Source organism: Mustela nivalis, assembly GCF_964662115.1.
Source record: "Mustela nivalis genome assembly, chromosome: 5".
In the NCBI taxonomy this organism is placed as follows: Eukaryota; Metazoa; Chordata; class Mammalia; order Carnivora; family Mustelidae; genus Mustela; species Mustela nivalis.
In genome coordinates this window covers 101,247,811-101,266,468 of record NC_139024.1, presented here as the reverse complement: position 1 = coordinate 101,266,468, position 18,658 = coordinate 101,247,811, and the positions used below count along the sequence as shown (strand labels likewise).

At 40.7% G+C, this 18,658-nt stretch overlaps 1 long non-coding RNA gene across 1 annotated transcript in view; it reads left to right on the top strand.

The window, feature by feature from the left end:
• Window positions 1-7,717: 7,717 nt before the first annotated feature.
• LOC309865091 overlaps window positions 7,718-18,658 on the top strand; it is a 44,087-nt gene continuing 33,146 nt past the window's right edge. Inside the window, exons 1-2 of the long non-coding RNA XR_014311946.1 lie at window positions 7,718-7,803; window positions 9,665-9,731. This is a non-coding gene — a long non-coding RNA (uncharacterized lncRNA). The remainder of the gene's footprint in view (window positions 7,804-9,664; window positions 9,732-18,658) is intronic.

Below are 18,658 nucleotides of genomic sequence, written 5' to 3'. Positions count from 1 at the left end.
TCTTACTATGCTGGAATATTGTCTGACAGGACAATTCAAGCATTATCTAATTGTCTAGGAATACATCTTTGACTTTCTATTTACTCCTGATTCAGGCCCAGATGGCATTAGATGAAAATTTCTAGCAGATTGCAAATTACATTACAAATAATTTGTAAATGGTGGGGATGCAAATAATTTCTGTGGAAAAGATCCCTTAAGATCCTACAAGATAGTAACCAGTATTAGAAATAATGTAACCACCCTTTTCCAACACTTTTTCATTTCATTATGTATACCAACTTCTCCTGTTCTCCTTTGTGATTCTGCTGGCTTACTCGTGAATGAGAGAAATAGCTCTTTGTCTCAAGTTCACTGTAAGTTTGGAGGATAGTCATGTCTTTAACATCTTGAGAATTACACTGTTTAACACTCACAAAATCCAATGAAGTAGACGATGTTGTTTTCTCTGTTATACAAAGAGCCTGAGAATAGAAGAAGTCAAATAATCAGTCCAAGATTTTACCTTAATAAGGAAAGTTGCTGGGACATAGACCGAGGGTTGCCTGAATCCACAGACTGTGTTTGAATCAACGAATTGATCTTTCTGTCTGAGTCATTGAGGGCAGGACCTTGCTCTATATACTTATATAAAAGAGCCTATCGTAATAGACACTTGGCATATTTACATATCAAAATAAATTACAGAAATAATATCACACCTTATTGGAATAAGACAGGGTGTAATATTTCACAAAGCTAATAATCTGGGAAATCATCCCATTCCAGATACAGTATTTGTAAATACTGCTTTGAAACTCTCTTTTCTTCTAAAGGCTTAAAATATTGGAAATGTTAGAATTTTCTTTAAAATTATTTGGCATTGGGTAAGTTAGTCATATTCAGGATAATGTTTTTACTAAGATAATGTTCTTACTTAGTTCTTATTAATGGTAAGAACTATTTGGCCACTAACTCCCAGCTTGGAGTCCTTGCTCTTGATTTTGGATTAGCAACAATGTCTCTGTTAGAATATGAAGATACTTTCTCTTCTTTTTATTTCCCATGCTTGAATCTGCCCGGCTAGGTTGTTGTTCTTTCCTTACTGCTTTTGAGGGTGTAATTGGTTTTTAATTGTATTACTGTTCTCAGATTCCCTCTCCTAGAATCAGCTACAGTACTGATAAAAATTCAGTTTCTGAGTTTTACCTCAATTGTTTTGAATCAGAATGATTGGAGTCAGGAATCTGAATTTTTAAGAAATTTCTAGGTGACTCTGATAGAGACTCTGTAATTGGTTTGGTTAAAATTCAGAAGCTATGCCTTCTAGTCCTTTATTTTCTAGACAAATTACTGCTGAATTCTGGCTTTAAATTTTTTTGTTTATTTAAAACAGGAATAATGGCATTTGTCTTAAAGATAATAGTTGTAGTATGAATCTAAAGATGCTGACTGACCTTCCGTGAACGTTGGTAGAGACAAGGTCCAGAAATCTCTCAGGATTCTCAGGAAATCTCATTGGGGTTCAGGCTTGGGGCACCTCTGAAAGGCAGAACAGAATTGCTGGGTTTAGGACAAGAACCTGGCAGGAAGTGATGTAAGAACTATTATATAAACCCACTAGAGGGATTCAACAGAGTATTTTTGCTGGTTGGAGGAAAAAAATCAGCAGACTTAAATCTAGATCAATAAAGACAGTGCAATCTGAAGGATGGGAGAAAATGATGAAAAAGGAAAAGTCTCAGAAAAATGTGAGATAGCATTAGTTGCAAAATAATGTTAAATTATGGGATTGATGTAATGGGGATACTAAAAGGAAAGAAGAGAGAAGAGGCAGATAAAACGTGCATTGCTAGCAGACTTAGCTTACAAGAAATACTAAAGGAAATTCTTGATGCTAAAAAGAAGTTAAACCAGAAAGGAATTTGAATTCATATATTAAAAAAACACAGTGTGCTAGTAAAGGTAATTATGCAGGTAACTATAAAAGAAAGTAAAATTACATATTTCTTAACTGATTTAAAAATTGCATTGAATAATATCTATGAAATTATACTGGTGGACCTATAACACATAGGTGTAATATATTTGACAAGAACAGTACAAAGGAGCAGGGGAGGAAATGAAACTGTATTAGAGTAAGAAAATGAAATCAGATGGTAACTCAAATCCCTAGGAAGATACAAAAAAATCAGAAATGGTAAATAAGACAATTGATACAGAAAAACATCTGTATATAGGTTTTTTTCCTTTTATCTCTTAGATATGATTATATAAAATAATAACTATAGCACTATATTCTAAATCTTTATATCTTATAGAAAATGAGTTAATATAAATCTGAAGTAGATTCTAATAAGTTATTATGAACTTAGAGCAAACATGAGTAAAATCACTCAAAAATAATCCAAAAATTGTTAAAGGCTAAAATCATACACAAGAAAATGTCTATTTAATACACAGAAACACAGAACACAAATGAAAGATGCAAATAATGAAAAAACAGAAAAACACAATGACAGACATATAGAAACTATAAAGTAAAATGAGGGCACCTGGTTGGCTCAATCAGTTAAATATCTGCCTTTGACTCAGGTCATGATCTCAGGGTCCTGAGATTGTACCCCACGTCAGGCTCCCCTTTCCCTCTCTTCCCCATTCGTGCTCTCTCTCACTCTCTCTCTCAAATAAATAAATAAAATCTTTTAAAAAAAGAACTATAAAGTAAAATGAGACATCAATCCAGCAATATCAATAATAATATTAAGTGTGAAGGAATAAAATAATCCATTTAAAAGTGGTGACTGTCAGACTGATAGAAAACAAGATCCAAATATCTACCATCTATAAGATTCATGCTGTAGTTTCAAAGATGTAGCCAGGTTGAAATGAAAAGATGGTGTGCATTTTTTGGACCCCAAATCTGTGTTTTCCCACACCAGTTCAGTTCTCTCACATCAACTGGATGTACCACCCAGTCCTATTCTGAAACTATCTACCCGGTATTAACATCAGACTTCACAACTTAAAGGACTTAGTCCCACAAGCCTATCAGATGAAGAGATACATAGAGAGGGTCTAGAAAGGTCCTAAGCCTCTGTCCCCCATGGAGACAGAGTGCCACCCTCCTGGCACACGGATGTGCACACCAGCTCAGGCGCTCTCCATGCCCCATCAGTTAGGGTTTTTTAATGGAGGTTTCATTATGTAGATATGCCTGATTAAATCATTGGTCATCAGATAACTGAACTCAATCTCCAGCTCCTCTCCGCTCCCCAGAGGTTGGAGGTTAAGGTTTGAAAGTTCTAACACTCTCATCAATGGTTGTTTTCCTGCCAACTAGGCCTCATTCTGAAGCTATTTATGCCCCCCTCCCCACCTGAATCATTAACTACCTAAAGACAGTAAATTCCAAGGGTTTTAGGAGCTCTGTGCCAGGGACCTGGGATGAAGACCAAATATTTATTTTTTATTACACCACAGATGGAAAAACATATTCAATGTAAACAGCAACCATAAGAGAAATGGCGTATTTATAGTAAGATGAGAAAAAATAGACTTGAAGATGAAAAATATTGCTGGAGACAAAGAGCAACATTGTATAATCCCCTAATATCATCCAATGGGGAACTGGTGGATGGGAAGAAAAGGAGGATCAGAAGTTATAAGGCTTGCTTCCTCCTATAGGATAGGTTTGGGAGCTGTGGTGGGCCTTAATATGAGCAGGGCCCATTAGGGTAAAAAAGTTCCAGGTATATGAGCTGTGCCAGAAGAGATCAGGACAAGAAGACATTGTCTCTAATTCCTTTCTCACGGACCTCACAGTTTAACCTTTAACTTTGGTCATGGCCTCTCTACGAACCCTCAGTGGAAATGATTTTATGATCAGGTTGAGTCCTAGAAAAATGTACATTTTATATCTTATTAGGAGTAAGACTGAGAGAATATAAATTACTTGGCAGGATGGTGATTCAATTTAATGGTTGAATGGAATGTGTGCCTTGAAGGGGACTCAGTTAAGGGAAAGAAGTGATGAATAATTGTGAACAAATGGGAGAAAAGCACTTGGGAAAATGAAAGATGTTTTAATATAGCTTAGGAAGGGCAAAATTCTCCCATTCTTTTGCTATTTTAATGACCTAGTGATAATAAAAGCCAAGGATTCATCCATCTTTTCAAAAAGACAGTTTAATAGTGATCGGGCAGGTTTTGCGTAAAATCTCAGGTGGCCATCATAGCCCAAGGTGTTTTTGTTTAGCACTAACACATATGATAAAATTATCACTTTTATCTTTTACAAGTGAGTACAGTTCTTGCTTATTGGGATTATACCACTTACATTTATTTATGAATTAGATTCATTCCTGAATTTTTAAGAGAAGGCTTGTATAATGAACAATTTTCTTTTGATCTATTCCTAAATTTTTAAGAGAGGACTTATATAATGAAGAATTTTCTTTTGATCCATTTATAGCTTTGAAGAAGTATTCTTAATAAATCTGTTTTGGGTCTAATAAAATCAGGTCTAAATTTTAAAATATGCCAAATCTGTTTTTTTCTGTAAGAATAGAGAAAAACAGATCCTAAATTTGAGAGAACTGTAAGTTATAAAATCTCTTCATCCAAATGTATCCGTGCCCTTCTTGTCAGAGAATTATGCTATTTTAAAATAAAACTTTTATGCCTTTAATTGGGAATTGGAGCATTGACTTATTTCCATTGTGTAGATCTCAAAAAATAATTTCCATTAGAATCCATATACCCCCTCTTTTTAAAAGATTTTGTTTATTTATTTGAGGGAGAGAGAGAGCGCGCATGAGAGGAGAGAGGTCAGCGGGAGAAGCAGACTCCCTGCCGATCCCGATGTGGGACTCCATCCTGGGACTCCAGGATCACGATCTGAGCCGAAGGCAGTCGCTTAACCAACTGAGCCAGCCAGGCACCCCCCATATCCCCCTTTTGACAGGACAAAGCCTTACTCAGGGTCACAAGGCCTTGGCACTTGTGGGTTGCTATGTGAGATCAATGACTGATATTTAGAGGCTACATTGGCTTAGATTAATTAATTAAATTAATCAACAATTAAGTTTTAAATAATTAAATTGTTTCCATTTAAATTTTATCCTTTCTTATCTGGCCTTGCAGTGGAGAAGGGCTTATTTTTAGAAGCAGTTAATATATGTGTGCATCAACAATTTTGAGAAGCTCTGAGTAAATTTCACCTCATAAACCTCTTTGATATTTGCAAGGTAAAATCACTCTGAGAAAGAATGTTCATGCAGGGAAGCGCTTTGGGTCATACAGTCCACCCTCTCATTTTATGGATAAGGATGATGGGGGCATTTTGACTTCTACTTGTCCTTGAACTACCACTTAACTGGTCCCTAAACTCTGACATTTTTACTTTCTAAGTATTTCTCCAATTTATTTCTCCTTCTCTTTCCCTACTCCCATTTTTTATTTCTGACCCCATCAGATTTAGTTTGGACAACTCGCTTTACTGACTTCCTTTCATTTTCTTTTAAATCTGTTTTTCACACAACTTCCCGTTCAGTTATTTGAAAAGCAAATCTCGAAAAGATACTTAGTATGAGCAGTCATTAAGGATATGCAAACCGAAACCACAATAACACCACCTCACACCTGTAGGTTAGCTATGTGCACACACACACACACACACACACACACACACACACACACAAAACGGAAAATCGCAAGTGTTGCCAAGGATGTGGAGAGATTGGAACCCTCGTGTTTTTGTTGGTGGTTATGTGACATGGTGACGCTATATGGAAAACAGGTTGGTGGTTTCTTAAAAACTTAAGCATAGAGTTATCATGTGAGCCATTTGTTCCACTCCCAACTATGTATGCAAAAGAACTGAGAACAGGCACTCAAACAAACACTCGTACACAAAGGTTTATAGCAGCACTATTCGTATTAGTTAAGAGGAAACAACTCAGATGCGCATGGAAGGGTGAGCGGATAGACAAAAGGTGGCATATTCATGTAATGGAATGTTGTTCGACCATAAATGGAATTAAGTACTGATAGATGCCACAGCATGGATGAAGCTGGGAAGCCTGCTGAGCAAAAGAAGCCAAACGCAGAAGGTCACATATCCAGTGATTCCTTTTATACGATCTCTCCAGAACAAGTAAATCTATAGAGACAGAAAGCAGATGAGTGGTTGCCAGGAGCTCGGGCTTGGCTTGCTTTTGCTAGCTTTGAAGATGGAGGAAGGAGGTCATAAACTAAAGAATGTGGCCAGCTTCTAGAGGCGGGAAAGGCAAGGAAATGGATTCTCCACTAGAGCTTCCAGAACGGAACTCAGGCCTACCCATACCTTGCATTTAGCCCAGTGAGACCTGTGTCTCTGACCTGTGGAAGTGTAAGGTAATAAAATTGTGTTAAGTTGCTTAACAAAAAAAGAAGCAAACCTTGGCATACCACCTCTTCCCTCCGAGCTTCCCAGGAGCCTTCATGGCTATTAGGAGACAATACAAGCTGCACTGGGATTTGATTCCTGCCAAGCTCTCCATGATCCTCATACATCACTGCCTCCTCCTTTCAAGCACCCCTTGGCCTGCATATCATCTCCTGCAGGACTCAGCTCATACTGCTCCCCCACTCCCAGGTCCCTTTTTTGGCATTCCCCTTGCATCTCCGGCATGTCTCTGTCCTTGTCCTTGTCCTTTGTCGTTGCATCGGTTCGGTTTATGTGCTGACTCTGTGCAACTCGAGGTCAAGGCCTATCTTCAAGCCCCAAGACTTATACCGCACTCTCCCCAAATTCCTGCAGAGAGTAGGCCTGTGAGCGTTTGTTGAATGCATAAACAGACAAAATTATTTCCAGAGAGGCAAGTGACTTATAGGAAATTATTAACAGAGCAGGGGAGTGAGTCTCGTTCCCAGGCTGGTGTTGTTAGCAGCTGCCTGGTAAGACCCAGCAAGGAGAACTGGTCTGTCATTGCACCAGATCCTTCTATTCAGGATCTGTTGTTTGGGGACCAGGATAACTGAGTAAAATATTACTTTTTCTCTTTCTACTTTCCCTTTCCCATTTCCCCAAGTGTAACCTCGCCTTTTGATGTTCTTTTGGCGTAGAGAAAGTTTTTGTTATTGAGCGGGAAGCAGAAGTTGTCAGTGAGATAGTTCTCTTCCTGGCTTTTGTTTTTCTAAAGCCTCAGCTTGGACAAGTTTATGCTAAACTCTTTAGAGGACAATCAGAGGAGGAAAGATTTTTTTTTTCCTGCCTTAGATCAAGTCAGAAGGTCAAAAAAACGAGAAGTGGGTGCGTGGGTGGTGCCGAAGCGGAGATGTCTGCTTAGGAAGGCAGTGTGGGCCTGACCATGAGGCCATGGGAGAGAGGAGCTTGGGCGGAAGCTGATCACTAAAGGGCTTTTCCCCAGTTTTCAAGCATCACCTAGCGTTTTGGATTCTGGGGTGAACGCAAGCTGAGAAGGAGCTCTGGAGAGACGGACGCCACCCAGATTAGCACAAAAGGGGCTAAAAGTTGTATTTCGTTTAAGAAAAGTATTTTAAAATAGGTATTTCTCACATTGATACTCATTTAAAAATGGATACATGGAGTAAAGCATCAAGCTACAGGGAGGTGGTCTAAAAGATTCCCTTACTCTCTAAAATCTCAGTTCTGGCAACCTGCTTCGGTATCTGAGATGATCACATTTTAACTTTTTAAAAAATTTTATTGCAGTGAAGTTACTGGAAGAGGAACAGGGTATGCTGGAAGGACTCCTTCATAGGAAGCCAAAGACCCTGGCTGTTTCCCAAGAGTACTGGGTGAGACTGTGAAGGAGGTAGGTAGATTGCCTTCAGGGTTAACTTCTGGGGGGTGCTTCTGTGGCCCCCTTCTTCTGCTCCGTTTCAGAAGGATTGTCAAGTTTGTTCTACCCTTATCAAAATCTGCAAGGTAGATATGGACAGGTTTCAGGAAACCTGCTCTGCCTGTAGGAACGCAAGGGAGACATGAAAGTGATACCAAATCACTATCAGACATTGACTCCATAGCATGAAGCAGTTTATTGGATCATTCAGTCACCTACATATGAAGACAGGACTCCAAGGGAACAGATGTCAGAAGCAAGGTGTTGACTAACTGGGGGGAGGAGCAAGTTGCTGGAAAGGTTAGGAAGTTAGGACTGTGGGTGCCATTGAGGTGGGGACGGGGGACAGTGTGGGGACTTGTGTGACTGCACACCAGCTGTTGAGAACCGACATGGAAGCAGCGGGCCCCAAGTCAAGGATAAGGAGTGTCTTAACTTGGGCTGCCACAATGAAACATCCCAGGTAAAACTACAGATATTTATATTCTCAGAGTTCTGGAGTCCAAGATCAGGATGCCAGTGTAGCTGGGTTCTGATGAGAGCTCTCCTCCTGGCTTATGGCTGGTCCCCATCTCCATGGGCGGGGAGTGGGGGGTGGGAGGGTACACAGCCTTTTTGGGGTGCATATGCATAGAGAGAGAGTCAGAATGAAGAGCTATTTCTTTTCTTATAAAGCCCCCAAGCCTATTAGATTAGGCCCCCACCCTTATGACCTCATTTAAGCTTAATTAGTTCTTAACAGTCCCATCTCCAGATATACTCACATTGGGGGTTAGGGTCTCAATATATGGATTTTGTGTCAGCTGGAAAGGGAGAGCAGAGAGTTCGTTCTCTTGCAGGGAGAGAGAGGAGGGGTTTGGGGGAGCAGAGAGCCTACTCCTGATGATACTTGCTTCTTCCTAAAGTGGCCTTCTTTAAGACAACAACAAATTCATGTGATTTTTCTATAGAATTATGGGGCTGTGGGAACAATACAGTTCTTTTGTATGAAAGACAAGTGTACTTTGGAATAACCAGTGGTTAATTAGGAGGGAGGATGTGAGCATTCCTAGTTCCAGGGCTCTATAATTACACATGCAGGATTAAATCACCAACATATTAAACATTCAGTGGTGTCACTCTTCCAGGTCACGCATGGTAAAGTTCATCAGCTCTGACATCCCTAGTGGTGGTAAACTTGATCACTTATCAAATCAGGTGCTTTTGTTAGTCTCCTTTTTACACTTCTATATGCATGTCACCAGGAATAATTTGCAAGTAGGTCACAGATTCATATCTATTGCTGAAGCCAAATTACTAGCAGAGGGGACTGTGGGCAAGGAAAAGCTTTCATGCAGCCATTGTGGAAGGGTGTTGGTATCAGTGTCTGAAAATCACCTGTCACTTGAGATTTGATAAGCCCAGCCACTACAAGTGTGACTTCCAATTTAGAATCAGTGTGTCACTTTCAGGTTCTTTTAAATACAACTTGGGACTTTCTGTGGTGGTAATTGACCAAATATTCCTCATTTTGCTAGAAGGTAAGTCTTCCTTCTTTTGGAGATGATTCCAGGCCACATTGACTAAAGGGAAAGCTTTATTATAATTGCCCAAAGCAACTTTTATAGCTTATGTTGGGGGAAGGAGAATGTGACACCAAAAGTATAATAATATTCCTACTGTGAATTTTGTAGAAACGGAAGTGACCATGTTCATGCATCTTTGTAACTGAAGCCATGGGTTCATGTCATCCTCATATAAATATTTCAAGGATAAAGTGAAATGGCATCCCTGGGAATTTAATTGCTTCCCTTTGAAGTAACAGACATATCATTTCTCTTTTCCTCTCTATCAGGTAGGCTTATTTGAGTGGATGGAGAGATAGCTTGTTTCTGCTCGGGCAGAGCTCCACAGACCAGCTGTCAGGTAACCCCCTGATTCAAGTGTTTATTCCACTCATTCTTTTTTTCTCTTTTCTAACTAAATCACAATAGCTGGAGATGTAGAGTAAACATCATTTCATAAATATGACCACATTAAAAAAATATATATATATCCTATATATATCCTTGCTAAAAAATCAAAGTTAAAATAGAAATGGCAGGCTGGGCACAGTAATTGCAACTTGATTCTCAGAGAGTTAATGTCCCCAACGGTTGTCACTATTTTCATTAGTTATGTTCTCTAAAGTCACTGTGAACACTGAATGAGCAAATATGGAATCATTGCTTCTAGGGGGAATGCAGGAGTAGTTTCCTCTTAACTTTGGTCACAACATTTTTGTCAGCCAATCTATACGTGATGCTTTTTTTTTTTTTAAAGATTTTATTTATTTATTTATTTATTTGACAGAGATCACAAGTAGGCAGAGAGGCAGGCAGAGAGAGAGAAGAGGAGGAAGCAGGCTCCCTGCTGAGCAGAGAGCCGGATGAGGGGCTCGATCCCAGGACCACAGGATCATGACCTGAGCTGAAGGCAGCGGCTTTAACCCACTGAGCCACCCAGGCGCCCCTACGTGATGCTTTTTATGCATGTTTCTGTAAGATGCCTTATGTCATACAGCCAACAGCACCGTGAACACACGCCTGAAAGAGCTAATCAAGCATATGTATTTCTCAGTAAAACACATCCTAGCCTTCTTGCTCCTAGGAACACAATGGAGCACTTTAGCACCACGGTTGGGGATGGGGTGTATTTAAAATAGCCAAATAAGGGTGCCTGGCTAGCTTCACTGGAAGAGCATGTGAGTCTTGATCTCCAGGTTTTGACTTTGAGTCCCATGTTGGGTGTAGCCATCACTTAAATAAATTTTTAAAAACTTAAAAAAAAAAGAGAGAGAAATAAAATAGCCAAATAACCAATAAAAACTCAAACATGTGAAAAATATGGTGTGAAGTAGACTATGAAAAGACATTTTGTTTACAGAATGGGAGCTGAAACAAGAAGGCAGAGTATGACCTTGTTTGACCTATGCTGGGAACATGCGTGCAGGATGACTCAGATTTTTGCCTCTCTGTGCGTCTCTGTGAATGATCACGAAAGCACTGTGAATATTGATTTGGGAATTACAAATACATTTTAGTAAGTAGGTGAATTGACAAATATGAAACTCATGAATCATGAGGATCTACACTCTTTAATAAAAGAGCGTATTTAAATCAGTAAGAAAAAAAAACAGATTCCCAGTTGAAAAATGAATGGACAAAGGCAATGATTAGGCAGATCTCAGAATAAGAAATGACTCCTGAATTTGCACAAAGATGCTCAGTCTCCTCATATTAAGAAAATGCAAGTTAATTTAAAATTAGATTGAGATGTCATTTAAAACCTATCAGATTCATGAAGACAGAAAATTTTATTAAAGTGCTGTGCTGGTGAGGTTGTGAGGAAGTAGGTGCTCATATTTTGCCTGTAGGAGTGTAATATGATATGATATTAAATACTAAGTCGCATGCCCTTTCACTTAGCAGTTCCACCTCCAGGAATTCATTCTATAGATAAAATTGTTTTTACATAAAATGGCATATATACAATGTTATTTACTGCAACACTGTTTATAAAAGCATGAATCTTGAGAACGAGCTAAATGTCCATCAGTAAGTCTTTGTTAAAGAAATAATGATACACGAAGACTATGAAATATTATACAGCTTTATAAAAGAATGAGACAGCTCACTGAGATATAGTGAATTAAAAAGGTATGCAGTATGTTATCACTATGTGTGTGTGTGTGTGTGTTTCTACCATCCAAATGGCATTTAAGGTTGAGCATTCTTCTAACTTCCAGTTGATTTTATGTTAGCCAAGGTCGTCTATACTGTTATTTGATCACATTTGGGTACTTGAGGATACTGGAGCGCTCTTCCATCCCCTCCACCCCTATACTTAATAGTTTTTTAAATGAATTTAAATTTCTAGGGAGGAGAGTTGGTGGGGAGAAAGTAGGAAACTGAGGAGTACACATTATCCTGCCTTAGCCTACTTTTCTATATATTACCTAACTTCATCTATATCAAATCTATATTTAATTTTCTTCCTGCTGGTGGACACCACACACTCCTTCCCATAGGTCTTTGATTATAAACAATTTAGGTCATTCATCATCCGCCTCCAGCCTCAGAAGATTTCCATGTACCCCTCCATTTTTTTTTTTCTCGAACTATTTAAAATCTCCTGAGACCCCATCCTACTTCAGTGTCTCACATCAAATTTCCATGCCTTTTAACTTACTGAGAAAACTGAGGCCATAAAGTATATAATGTCTCAACTTGTTCTCCCTCTTTAAGAGATTTACCTATACATCTGCTCATCCTGATTTTCCCTGTTCTCCACGAAGGATGAGGGCCTTGATATTTAAGTTCAACCTTCTGGAGCCTGCCTTTCCTTGGCCCCTTGTAGGGTGAAACTCTCCCTCTTTACTGATTTAGTTCCGCCTGCAGATAAAGATTCTCATGTTTCTTCCATTAAAAAAAAAAAAAAATCCCTGGTGAATCACAGACCTGTACCCCTGGGGATAAAAATATATGTTTATAAAAAATAAAAAGTTAAAAAAAAAAATAAATAAATAAATAATAAATAAAATAAATTAGAAGAAAAAAAAAATCCCCCCTTACCTTCTTCAATCTCTAGTGACTGTCATATTTTACACTACTTTGTTTATTCCTCCAAGTCTCTATGTTCTGCCTCCATGTCCTCTCCTTCCTCTTCACTGGGGATTCCCAGGGAGTTGGTGTCCACAGTCCCACTCTGGAAATTACTCTGACGAAGGTTATAACTGTCTCCCCAAATGTTGCAGCCAATGCATAAATTTCAGTCACTATCCTACAGATCTTTTCTTAGAATCACTGATAACCAGTCAATTCTTTCCCCTTAAAAGCCTTGCTCTGGACACTTGAGTGACCTCCCTCTCCTGGCTTGTTCCCCCTTCCTGATGGCTCCTCGTCACTTGCCCCTCTCCCTTTTATCCATGAAACACTCCAGGTTCTGGGGAGAGCATCAGTCGCCGGCAGTATTTCTTGCCTTTTTTGTTTGTTTGTTTGTTTGTTTAATTCAATCACTTTTGTGGAGGTATAAGTTTTGTCCAATAAGTAATGTCCTCTTAAAGTACCCAATTTGATGAATTTTGACAAATGTACCCACTCATGGATCTGCTACTACAAACCAGACACAGAATAATTCCACCATACCCAAGTTTTCCTTTTCTGTTTATCCCTTCGTCTGCTTCCTGACTCCAGCAACCAATGAAATCTTTGTTTTGTTGGATTAGTTTGCCATTTCTAAACTTTATATAAATAGAAGCATACACTATGAACTCTTTTGTTTCTGGCTACTTTCACTCAGCATAATGTTTTGATTCATAATGTTTCTGAGTGTATCAGTAGTTGGTTTCTTTTTATCACTGAGAACTACTTTGTTGTGGTTCAAAATATTTTCTTGATCCATTCACGTTTTCCAAACCCTATTTTGATGTTTTTTTTTTTTTTTCACCAAATCTTGTTCTTAGGGCCACCTGGTAATAGTTTCATGCCCTTCAACCTAAGTTTCATTCATCTTTTGTTGTTTATATGCTAGGTGGATATATAGTTTCTTTATACACTACAAGAAAACCAACCTATGATTAAAAGTTTATAAAGGACATGTATATGTAAGTGAACTTATCTAGGATATTTTTTGAAGTTTTGAATTCTTAATGATTTCTTTCCAAAGAAATTGTATATAATCAAGGATATACTTTTCCTCCAGAGGTCATTTTTGTCTGTGGGCCATTTTGGCACTTTGACGGCAGCAGTGATAAGGTCTCTGGAGAAGTCTACGTTGAGTTGCGAGGTTGGAGCAAAAGTCTTCTCACAAGGCATTTTGTTGGTTCAAAGAAACACTACATAATATTTATAGGGATTTCAGTTATAAAAGTTGGTAAATGAAAGGTAGGGCTTTCTATCTGTTCCATTTTAGCTCTTTGAGACTCTCATTAATTTTTTTTTTTTTTTTAATGACAATCATCCTTTCTCACCCTGTTGTTGTTTCCTGAGCCACTTCATGTACTTCCATTGTTTTATTTACTACTCCATGTGAATAATTCTTAAATCTCCATCCCAAAAAATGCACCCTGCACTCTCATTCACATACTTGACATCTCTGCTTGGATCCAGTGTAGGAATGTGTCTGAGCTGAATGCAACACATTCACTACCCTCATTCCAATTCTGCTTGTTCTCTCCCTGCCTTTGAATTTTTCCATTTTCTCTCCCTACCACCTACCCCAAGCTGCTGTGGTTAAGCGTGGAGTCTTTCCAAGAATGTTTTGATTTTGCATTGGTCACAGTCCCAGCAGGAAACTGAGGGCATACCCATCTGACGTGACTAAGAGGTATGAAAACCGCTGTGTAAAGGGACCATTTACAACATGTGGGTTGGTTTAGGGAAACCAACAAGGGATGGATCAGTGTGCTGGGACTAGGACAGAACAGAGTGCCTCCCGTCCTGTCCTGAGAGGGCCTGGGGAAGGGGCAGCGTGCAGAACTGGAGTGAGTGGCCCTAGAGAGAAGATTGCCTGATGGAGGCTGTGGTCTTCTGTGGAGAAAAGAAGACAAGTAAAATTTCAGACCTCACTCTCTTCCTGTGTTTCTGTCTTTTGCCGGTGCCTCCTGCTGGCTGAACCCAGCTAGGAGCAAGCAGAGGGACTATCGGTGTAGTCCGCACGGCTCGGCCGTCTCCGTCAGGGAACAAAGTGGAGAGGCATGGAGGGTGGACCTGGAAAGCCAAATGGAAAATATTCCACACAGACTCTTTCTGCAGGGACTCAGCGTACAGATGTTACTATTTATATTAGGGTTTTGCTGACCTTGATGCAATTTCATACATGTTCCCCCTCTCATTCTCTGACATTCTTTCTATCCTGTTCCCTCTGGCACTGCCATTTCCTCACTTTTCTTCTACACTGGCTTTCTGCCTCCAGCTGAGCCCTACTTCCCAAGAGTTTTGGCAACATGTGAGACTCCTCAGCACGGGTTGGGTCTCCTACTCTCTGGGATGCAGCGACACTATGTAATGATCGAAGTTGGTTTTTTTCCCCTCAGCAAAGACTGGTTTCCTGGCAAACCTCCACCAGGAAAAATCATCTTCCCAAAGACTGAAGAATCTCCCCATGTTCTAGGTGCCAGAAATGGGGAGATAATTAAAAGAGAGCAGGCTGGGGACTTTGTTTAGGAGAAATTATTTCCTAATGTTGTCTAGATGTTACTAAACATCTTTTCTACAAACTTTCCAAGGTTTGGAGACAAGAAAACATAGTGTGTCTTATTTTGAGAACATCCACACAGAAGATCCTCCCTACTTACCATATTCCCTGGCTTTTTTACTTTAAGATGTTCTATTTTGTTCTTCTGAGGAGGGAAATAAGACTTGTTCTCTCAATTCTTTGAGGTTTGGTGTCTGTGAGTTGGTTTTGTTTGCTTGTTTGTTTGTCTTAGAGACGGAAGGAGGAAGTGCAGAGGAAGAGAGAGAATCTTAAGTAGGCTCCATGCTCTGCACAGAGCCCCACAGCAGAGCCTGACATGGGGCTCAATCTCAGGACCCTGAGCTGATATCAAAGTTGGCCGGTTAACCGACTGTGCCACCCAGGAGCCCCAATGTATTTGTGAGTTTTAAAAGACTGGTGAATAAGTAGGGAAAATTCTATATAACAGGAAAATATTTATCATGGACATATATGTTCCTTGGGAAATGTCACCTCTTCCATTCTGTAAGATCCTTGTGAATTTCTTTCATGAGGTTCACTGTCCTTGGCCACAGAAATGGACATTTCCCACAGCTGGGCCAATCATAGAGTCCCATTCCTTTAGCAACGTTCTTGGAGAGAGTTGTGTATGTGCTCCCCAAAAGATTGATAACAATCCCTGCCTGCACTGAGATACACACTTACAGAAGCTTTTTTTCAACTGGAATTGTTAAACTGAGATGGTATGAATTTGGGGCAGCTGTTTGCAGTCCAGTTCTTATATGCAAGCAATAGAAAACCATTCTGGATGATTTAAATAGAAATAGGTTCCTGGGTAACAGAATTCTATTCCAGAGGGAATGGCCAGGGAATCAGGTACTATGTTCAACAACCAGAAATATGGCCCTATCTTATGCCTCAGGATGGGTCCAGCGAAGACAGCATCACCGCTGTCTTTTGTGCTGTGGTAGAGCACAAAACTCTCCAGGTTCCAGAGCTGACACTGTGTGAACAGGACCCTGGGAACCACCACAGGGCAGCCACCACTGTCCCAGGAACATGAGCTTGTCAGGGAGACCTTGGAGTTTTTGCTCTCTCTCTCTCTCTCTTTTTTTTTCCTTTGCTCTTTCTTTGGTTTAGCAGCATCTAGATCCAAATTTAGGATAGCTGTGTTTGATTGGTGTCGTCTGGGTTACACGCCTGAACCCCAGCTGCAAAGCAGTTTGGGAAGACAAGCATTTGACATTTGCAGCTTCTGCAGTGGGAGAGCACGTGCCCCACCAAGACTTATGAGGTGGGAAATTCCCTAAACTGAGAGAGGAGTTCCAGATGCTGTGGAATAGAAAAAAGACCAAGACATTACAGTAAACACCTTGGTCAGTCATGGGAGAACAGGACTGCAGAAGTAAGCCAAGGTAGGGAAGGAAGAGAAGCCAAGAAATGAAGAAACAGACAAAACCCAGATGATAATATTGAAGCCTCCGAATCTAGATGTGCCTGAGACTTAAAAAAAAAAAAAAAAACAACAAAAAACAAAAATACAACAAAACCCTGGCCTATTTATGTAAGCTGATAAATTCTCCTTTTTGGCTCAAGTTAAAAACTCCCTTTTAGTTGAGCATCTGTCATTTGTAAACAGGAGACTTCTGCCTTTTATGGTGCTGCTTTCGTTATTAATGTTGAAATCATATTCTTGTTCTTTATCGGGGCATTTTTACTGAGTTTCTTCTGCCAATACTTGCTGAATACTCTTGGCGTGTTGGGACAGGGATAAACCAGAGTGCGGAGAGAGAGAATCCCCGTGCCCGTCAGCCAGCCTTATCAACTGGGCCTTATGCTGTCTCCATGCTCCCTCAGATAAAACTCCCCAGCTTAGGGGCGTCTGAGTGGCTCAAGTTGGTTAAGGGCCTGTGTTTGGCTCAGGTCATGATCCCAGGGCACTGGAATCGCGCCTCTCCTATGCCTCCCCGCTCGGAGGAGAGTCTGCTTTCTCCTCTCCGTCTGCCCCTCCCTCTGCTCGTGCTCAGTCTCTCTCAGATAAATAGAATCTTAAAAAAAAAAAAAAAAAAAATTCCCCAGGATTTCTCTAATTTTACATCCGTCTCCTGTATTTTAAAAAAATACTGTTTCCAGCTGAAGAGACTGAGAGCTAGTGTCCAGCTACAGGGACCGGGTGTCTACTTTGATTCTCTCGACGATCTGTGGCTTTGTACAGGGAATCCATCTGTAAGCACGTGACCGAGGGACGACTCTTCCTCTTCTGGAAGCTGGCATACCTGGGGCCCTGTGGAATTCGTTTTCTGGTGTAGAACACACACTGGGGACTTCTCGTGTGGGGGAATGAATAGTCTGGAGCTGTCCGCACAGTCCTCAGAACGAAACACTTGTAGTCTTCCTCTCTTCATCCTCTTAGCTATCTATCTCATGGGCTCACTCTGGTCACAAGGCGCTCACCTCAGCTTCACAGAGCAGGGGTTTGGGGATGGGTGCTGGACACTCCAGCCTGCCTGCCTGATCTCTCTCTTTCTCTGATGGTCCAGGGGCGCGCTAAGGCCCGTGGGGCTTTAGCCCAGCAGAAAACAGTCAGAGATCAGGAACTTAAGAAATGGAAAAAAGGGAAGTCTCCTGTCTTCCTGGCATCCAAAAAGGTGCTCATTGTTCCTGAATGGCCGAGAGACTCCTATGGAGAACGTAGTTCTCTGAGCTGACTTCTCTGGGAGGCTGGACTGGAGATTTTGCATGTCTCTAGAACTTTTGGGGTTTGTGAGAACTGGCCCCTCAACCTAGGGAACCATGATGAATTCCAGGCTGCCGGTGGGGTGGGGAGCAGAGCAGTAGAATGAGGCAAGGATGATCAGGGTGGGCGGGTAGGACTAGGTTGGAGCTTATCTCTTGTCACCTGGGAGTTCTTGAACAGATGGGGCGCTTGGACCCCGATGTGCCTGTGAGCTGAGAAGCCTTTCGTCCCCAGGAGGCAGCAGGTTGACCACAATGCCTCATCATCCAGCCAAGCTGATGCCAAACAACTCTTAAGCCGTGCCTCATCTTACACTATCTAGGTGTGCACATTTACACTCTAAATCCTCTTCGGCACTGGGATTTACAGGGAATCTACTGAGTAAATAGCAGATACCGAAGAACTCGGCGGTGAGATGTTTTTAACTTTTCAAACACGGTTGGCATTTCACCTCCCTTGAAGCTTCCAGACTCTGGAATAGAGCATGCTTGTGGGCTGGATCTCCCTCTGAACTGGAGGTTTTCGCAGACCTGAGTAACTGATGAGCAGAGCCGGGGGTCAGCGTGAGCTGGAGATCGCAGAGGAAGTGAAGGCTGGATTTTTAAACGACTGTTCAATGCTTTCAGGCATTTCCTTTTCCATTAAAAAAGAATTATACATTAACCTGATTTGGAATATGTAAATAAGCTGCCTCCTTCCTCTTATTTTCATCTGCTGCTCTGCAAAATCCATTCTTCCTCTGGAAATGGAAGGAACTGATGTAATTGTTCTGTGGGGAAGACAATGAGGGGCTGTGAGATCCTGGCCAAGTCCATTTCCTGCCAGCGCTGCTCCTTCGCTCCGTTTAATTATGAGCGATTGTTTGGGCTGCGATGTGAAGAAATATTAGAGAATGGAAAAA